Here is an 8650-nt window from a genome sequence, read left to right as displayed (position 1 = left end):
GAACTGTTCATTTGATGATCAAAGCAGGGAATTTGGCACACAATCAGCGTATGTCTTGAGAAAGATATTTGGCTATAGGGCCATTGCACATTTGTCCTATGAAAAAAATAAAGGTGTTATAGAAAACAAGGGCAGCCATTTTGAAAGTTATAAATTTCTCTTCTACCTCATAGTTTTTCAAATAACAAATCTGCGATGGCACTATGGCCAAATATCCACAGTTACAATCCAAAGATAATTGAATCATGTAAGAACACAACTGAATGAATCCGGCGTAATCGACCATCTAAATACATTGGGTCGGACGTATCCCATCGTCGGACACAATGGATCGGACATAATCGGCCGTCGGACATAACGGGTCGGGCATAATCGGACGTCGGACACAATTGGTCGGGCATAATCGGCCGTCGGACATAATGGGTCGGACATAATCGGCCGTCAGACATAATGGGTCAGACATAATCGGCCGTCAGACATAATGGGTCGGACATAATCGGCCGTCGGAAACAATGGGTCGGACATAATCGTCCGTCGGACATAATCGGCCATTGCTAGTCAAAATCTGTTGTCGGACGTAATCGGCCAAACGGACATAATGGTCGTGAACAGTCGTTCAAACTGAATTACTTCTCCATTTTTCGCTCCTATCAAAATGCAGAAAATCTATTTTTTGTAAAGTGTAGCCACAAACCTTCTTTCGTAAGCTCAGAGCTCAGAGCAGAATTTTATTATTATTACCCACACACAGAGACACAAAGCCGTAAAACGCATTTATTTTCAGACCAGCATAATTTGTTGCATTAACTCCAAGGACATAAGAAGCACTGTAGAACTCCATATTGAAGTCTATGGATACTGATTCTATTTTTGAGTAGGAGAGAGTGAGTTATCCCGAACAGCCTTTCCTTTTGGAGTTCTTACTACAAACAGAGTGTGTTTCTAAGATTTATATGTCAAAATAAGTACAAGTCAAGTCCAAACAATAAGGATATTTTTAATCATCTTTTCAACATTACTTTAGGTCGTTATGGCTTCAGAAAAAAAAAACAGCTTTTGTTTGGGATTACTCCGCACTCTTTGTGTGATCTCGAACGTTATAACAATGTAAATACACATAAACATTGCCTCGTGTGCATCCTTACACTAACACAATTGCAAATAAAATATGCAATCTGAAATAAAACTAGCTGACTTTGGAATTTTCATTATGAACTGTTGTGAATTTGGCTGGAATTTGTGGAGAATTTGATGGGAAGAATATTTCGGAAGGAGGAAAGATCATCTGACGAAAGCTATCAAAGAATGACGATGAAGTAAACAAAGAATCTCACCAACTACAAGAAGTATTTAAAGATTTCAATACATACTAACTACATAATAGGTTTTAACTACATAACAAGAACTACATAATAATCATGTCAATAACCAGAGTTTGAAGTATTAAAATCAAACTTAAAAACGTGAAAATTATTAAATATCAAAATGGGAACACTGATAGAATTGTTCATTTGATGATCAAAGTAGGGAATTTGGCACACAGTCAGCGTATGTCTTTTGAAAGATATTTGGCTATAGGGCCATATTTTGTCGTATGAACAAAATAAAGGTGTTATAGAAAGCAAGGGCAGCCATTTTGAAAAGTTATAAATTACTATTCTACCTCATAGTTTTTCAAATTACAAATCTGCGATGGCCCTATGGCCAAATATCCGCAGTTACAATCCAAAGATAATTGAATCATGTAAGAACACAAATGAATGAATCCGGCGTAATCGACCATCTAAATACATTAGGTCGGACGTATCCCATCGTCGGACACAATGGGTCGGACATAATCGGCCGTCGGACATAACGGGTCGGACATAATCGGACGTCGGACACAATGGGTCGGACATAATCGGCCGTCGAACATAATGGGTCGGACATAATTTGCCGTCAGACATAATGGGTCGGACATAATCGGACGTCGGACACAATGGGTCGGACATAATCGGCCGTCAGACATCATGGATCGGACAAAATCGGCCGTCAGACATAATGGGTCGGACATAATCGGACGTCGGACACAATGGGTCGGACATAATCGTCCGTCGGACATAATCGGCCATTGCTAGTCAAAATCTGTTGTCGGACGTAATCGGCCAAACGGACATAATGGTCGTGAACAGTCGTTCAAACTGATTGCAATTGTACCTCTCCATTTTTCGCTTGTATCAAAATGCAGAAAATCCATTTTTTGTACAGTGTAGCCACAAACCTTCTTTCGTAAGCTCAGAGCTCAGAGCAGAATTTTATTATTACCCACACACAGAGACACAAAGCCGTAAAACGCATTTATTTTCAGACCAGCATAATACGTTGCATTAACTCCAAGGACATAAGAAGCACTGTAGAACTCCATATTGAAGTCTATCGATACTGATTCTATTTTTGAGTAGGAGAGAGTGAGTTATCCCGAACATCTTTTCCTTTTGGTTTTCTAACAACAAACTGAGTGTGTTTCTAAAATTAATATGTCAAAATAAGTACAAGTCAAGTCCAAACAATAAGCATATTTGTTATCATCTTTTCAACATTACTTTAGGTCGTAATGGCTTCAGAAAAAAAAAAGCTTTTTGGGGGATTACTCCGCACTCTTTGTGTGATCTCGAACGTTATAACAATGTAAATACACATAAACATTGCCTCGTGTGCATTCGTACACTAACATAATTACAAAAAAAAGTATGCAATCTGAAATGAAACTAGCTTTCTTTGGAATTTCATTATGAATCGTTGAGAATTTGTCTGGAATTCGTGGAGAATTTGACGGGAAGAATATTTCGGAAGGAGGAAAGATCATCTGACAAAAGCTATCAAAGTAGGAATATTCCAATTTAGGCTAGAAAAGCACCATACATTTTTTTTTAAACTCGTTCCAGTTATAAAGAACGTATAACGTAACTACTTTCAAGAAATAAATTTGGTCGAAGAACGCGGTAATATTCATTTTAATGGTAATTTTCTCATTTTAATTCTATAGTCCGAAGTCCCATTGGTCCGAAGTCCCATTGGTCCAAAGTCCTATTGGTCCGAAATCCTATTGGTCTGACACCCCATAGGATTAGGGTTAGGGTGGTTAGGGTTAGGGTTAGGGTCAGTCAACTTGAACAAGTGGAACTACACAGTAGTATGTTTCGGACCAATGGGACTTCGGACCAGTGGGACTTCGGACCAGTGGGACTTCGGACCAGTGGGACTTCGGACCAGTGGGACTTCGGACCAGTGGGACTTCGGACCAGTGGGACTTCGGACCAGTGGGACTTCGGACCAGTGGGACTTCGGACCAGTGGGACTTCGGACCAGAGGGACTTCGGACCAGTGGGACTTCGGACCAGTGGGACTTCGGACCAGTGGGACTTCGGACCAGTGGGACTTAAGACTATCGAGACTCAACCAAAAAAAGTATGTTTCTGTTTCAAGTATTATTTTCCATAGCAATGCAACAGTTATTTCCCCTTGAATAAGAAATCAAACGAAAAATAATCACTGACGTTTTGTTCTTGAATTATTTTTCCACAAAATTAGAAGTAGCGGCTCGATAAAACAAAGCCTGATAAAACAAAGCATTAAAATAAATTCTTCAGAAGAAAAAACTTGTTTATTGAAGTGCACCGGGCACACATCTTTAAAATGGCGCACGGTAATTCGAAATGACTGTTCGAGATGACCCCGCGAGCGCACTAAGATATTTCATCCCCTGTGGCTTCTTCCCACATTACGAAAATGTGCACACAAAACCTTTACAATAAGGAACGAAATTACAGAAAAGTATAAGGCAGCTATTCTCGACACTGCGTCCGTAAATTCAAACCATTCAAAGATACGGACAACGAAAAGTCGGAAGCGACACAAACGCATTTTTTTTTGAAGATTTCAAAAAGGATGTCTACATGCCTTGAAGGCAGTGTACAAGTACGCATTAATACATGTTGGTGTGAAATCGGTACTTTTCTCTGTAATTTAGGTGTTCTGGATTACGCCGCGTTCGGGATTTAATATCCACTCCCCAGCCGTATCTGTAGCACCTGAAATACGCGTCAAAAGTTAGACCGTGTCGTCCATTTAAATTTAAAGGACTACATTTGGCCGAGGCATCAACAAATTTCAACTTTTTTCCTCAAGTTTCAAATCCATTTGTCAAATTTTGAAACAATTGTCCACAACGCAGTTTTTGGAATATAATAAATAACTTTCTAAAATGTCAGAATGATGACGTCATTCGACCGGAAGTACCTAAAAGCCATGACTGTCGAACAAATGGTGGTAGCATGACATTTGTTTATGTTGGTCAAGCGACTGCTTTGACGTTTGCCTACCTATGGTCAAATTATAAAATGCATCAGCTGATCATTATATTTCATAATGTGTAGCTACGTACTGTGTTTTTTGTTTTTTGTTAGCTGAATGCAGAGTTTATCATGCCTATGAAAGACCAAAAAACATCAAAACGTTTATTTTTAGTTCAGCATATGTTACATCAACTGCAAGGACGTCCAACGCTCCGTCAATCTTCATTATACAACTATCGCTACTGATACTGTTTTTGAGTAGTCATGTGCAGCACAGGAAATACGCCTCAAAAAACTAGATTCATAGTTATGTAGTCCTTCGTTTTTCAAGGCAGCAACAAAGTTCAAATGGAATAAAATACAAAAGGGATCAACCCCCGCCCCTTTTGTATTTTTTTTAGGGGGGGCTTTTTATAATTTGGTTGACCTGCTGAATTTTGAGAACAATTTATCATTGTAAATTAATATTCATGAGTATAAAGCAGGAAGAACAATTCATTGAAACATTTTCCAGCTACGACCTTTGGACACTTCACCCTCTCATTTCCTACTTGAAACCTGGTGTGAATATCCACCCCGATCCCGAGACTTACATGACGTCACCATATATCAAATTATAAGTGATTTCAATTTTAAAAGTGACCCGTCTGTTTCAATCATAGCCGATGCACAAAAATGAAGAATCATTTCACATTTTGTGTTCTGATCAATCTTGCCTCGGTGAAATCGTTTTGGCGGGCACGTGAGGTAGCAGCTGGCCTTTATTTCCAGGGTTACTGGGCGGTCATGTCAATAGATTTCAAAACGCCAAAAGAAGTGTGATAATTAAAAAATCAATGGAATTTCTTAGAAACGATTCGAGGGATGAAGATGAAACCTTGTACAAACATTTTTTTGGTAGCGTCACCATATCGTCATCGTTTGTTAAATTACTGGCAATAAAGGATCACAAATTGACAAAATGCTTCGATTTTTCGAGAACTTAATTGAACGTGTACATTTTTTTGTGAGGTCGTAGATATTACATTGGGCAACATCTTTAATCCCAACCCACCCACAAAAACGATTGACCTTAATACTTCCGGTGTTATCATGATGACTTAATAATTAAAAGACGCACGTTAAAGAATTATGACTTTTTTTAAAACCATTTCTCAAAATGTCGCTTGGATTGCACAGCAAATAGTTGTTTCCTTTTAAAGGTAGTATAATTTGTATAATCATGATTAACAAAGACATTTGAATCGCATTTTGTTTAATCAATCACATTTCTCTAGAAACTAAGAATACTCTGTGAGTAAGGCGTTACTGACACGTTATACCATTTCGAACGATAAGACAGAAAATGCAATTTGGACATCCAAAGGAGAGCAATGGAGAAGAAAACATCCGAGCCGACCTGAACCAAGCCGAGCCAAGCCGATGTCAACCAAGTCAAACAAGGCGCCACTGTCATCCTCATTATGCACGGTCTGATGTCAGCTGATTGTTTTATGGTTACTGAGCTCACGTATTCAAACGACGATCAAACAATGAAATTTCTTTCCCAATATAAGTTCATCTTCAAAGCCTCCATACTACTAGTCGCTTTTGGACGGCCGCATCAACAGTGCCTTTCTGCAAACCGGTACAGACATCGCGACTTTGAAAATAAACACGCTTTCTGAATTTGAAACAGCTAACAATTGGCTCGGCCACGATGGGACCGCCCTGCCTGAAATTTCTGATCATTTTCCTCCTGGTTGCCGGTCTGGTAGTCTGTTCTGATACTGACAACGACCCTGGCCTTTCTCCCGAGGAAAACGTGAATCTAAGAGCCCTCCGAGTAAGTAAATCATTTATTTTGGAATTGTGGGAACGTGGGAATTCGCGGGAATGGGTTTTGCCTCGGGACATCAACATCAAGCATCAAACGTTTGCAAATAAAACTCTGAAGAATCTTTCGATAACTGGTTCGACCAACAAATATAATGGACACAAATACGAGCTGCTTTACAGTAGGTACTGCCTCTGAGCAACTAATAGAGCACATGACTGCGACATGAATTAACACACATGTTAATTCATTTCCCTACCGAAGACCTGGACCGTGTCCTCTTTGATTCAATCCTTTGGACTTTGCATGTTTACATGTGGTTTGTACACGAACACCTCCGAGGACTTGGGCCCAGGTCCTCTTGTGTTTTGTTCTTCAAGGTAACACGTAAACAAGCTTCTTAGTGCATTTATGAATGCACATATATGACTAAGCACCTGATTAACACACATTTCAGTCTAAACTTCTGTTGCCGATCGGTCTGACGTATCCTTATGGTTCAAACTGTCTGTTCTTTTTTTCACAGGCGGCAGTTCATCGCGCAATTTCCCACCAACCTTCGCCACGAGAGATATCCAGTGACAATCATCGTGACAGCAGACGCCAAGGACGACTGTCAAGAAAAGGGACCCGGTGTTGGGGGGGTCGGGTGGAAAGATGCATGGTTAACTCAATATAACTATCTTTTCCTGGGTTGGCAATCCCTAGCTGATATAGCTTTTTTTTCTTTTTAATTGACTTGACACATTTTGCGGGACATTTTACCGGACACATTATTTGTGACCATTCAGCCCTGTCTCGTCCAGTACATGGTCCTGTCTGACCAGAAGTTTTGAAGTCAGTCAGGCGCATCAATTTATTGCCCTTCGGAGAACGTTCTGAACAGAACAATAGCAGACTTATCGGATTAAAGATAAAATCCTTCCAAACTTTTTTGTAATTTACGGTCCCATTGTGCGCGAAACCACATGGCAGGGGTTTTGATCTGTGCCGACAAAAGTGTTCTATTGTTTCGCGCTGAGAGATGAAAACCACACGCAGGTTTCTTCTGGGATATACTACATGTGTCAATACTTGCAAACAATAGACCCCAGGATAGAGGAGTTCCTGATTAGCAACCGGACCAGCTCCTGGGCCGGTAGCTGGGACGGTATACGAAAGGACTTCTTGGGAGGGGACAAGCTCAACGGGGGGCCCTTTTCATACCGGGGCTGAATGGTCACGGGAGTAATACAGAGGTTTCATCACATGAAGAATTTCCACATGCAGGCCAGTACCCGACTCATACTTGAATTCAGAGATGCTACATTTTAGTTCATCTTTCAGTTGTCCCTATTTTGCACCACGATCCACTGCACCCCACTCATGGGTTATTGAAGGGTGGTGGCATATGGAAAATGATGTTCGGAATAATGATAGTTTGTTTTATTTCGTTCCTGATGGCCTTCATAGGGAAGAAAAACTCGTCACAGAACCGCCATTCTGGCTGAATACACGAACGTCAATAACGCATATTTTTCTGCGCTTTCATAAAAAGCAGCCACTTTGTTTTTCCTCCAAATTATCAAACTACAAAGTTTACGGACTCACTTGAAATGTAACCGTCTGAAATGAAATGTTATTGTGCTTGAATGTACACAGGTGGTGGGTTTCGCAAAAAGCAGTTCAATTATCAAAAGGATAATAAATAATGATCCTACAGTATAGCTGACGTATTGTCATGTTTTTTTTCTATTGAAATAATTCCATTTTCTTGAAATTCGTTCAAAGAGTGATTTTCTTTTTAAATGGACTATTTTCTTCACATGGTGCCGTCATTTTATGTTTGCACATGCGTAACGACAGAGTGAAATATCTGAACGTGTTGCCCAATGACACCCAGAGGCGTACCAAGGTCAAATATGTATGAAGGGGTAAACAGTTCGGTTTTGCGGACACTTGGTCTCCGCAAAATCAAAAAGACACTATCAGACAATAGGTGGTGCTTTTCAGGGTGGAAAACTGCCAACGGTGGTGCGAAATTTCAATAAGGGCACTCGTAAAAGGCCGCTGGTAATAGGCCGCTTTATTTTTAGGACCTTCTTTTTAACAAAGAGGGCACTCTTTACTATTATTGGGGAGGGGAGGGGGTAAACGCTAATACAAATTGGTTACTTCCATGCAACAGGGCTGTTTTTATAAAATATTTGGGGAGGGTAAATACCCCCTCCCCCTTACCCCTGCTGGCTACTCCAATGCCAATGACACCCTTCCCTAATTGGAAATGGAAGCAAAGGGGGGATTTCCCCTACCCAAGAATTTAAATCTGATGTTTATGTCAATGAGGTGTACATACGGGTGCAAATGTTGTGTAGGATAGTGACGTCATGTTAATGTAGCGGTACGCCATTAAGGAGGTCGTCTCCGCTCAACTGATTAGATTTAAGGACGCCAAGAACAACCCAAGACAAACAGACAAAATCAAAACACCAGGAGGAGTCAAATTATGCTTGGTCTCATG

The sequence above is a fragment of the Patiria miniata genome, unplaced genomic scaffold (assembly GCF_015706575.1).
Source record: "Patiria miniata isolate m_02_andy unplaced genomic scaffold, ASM1570657v1 HiC_scaffold_29, whole genome shotgun sequence".
Lineage (NCBI taxonomy): Eukaryota > Metazoa > Echinodermata > Asteroidea > Valvatida > Asterinidae > Patiria > Patiria miniata.
The sequence above is the reverse complement of the archived record's forward strand: the minus strand, read 5'-3'. Positions refer to the sequence as shown.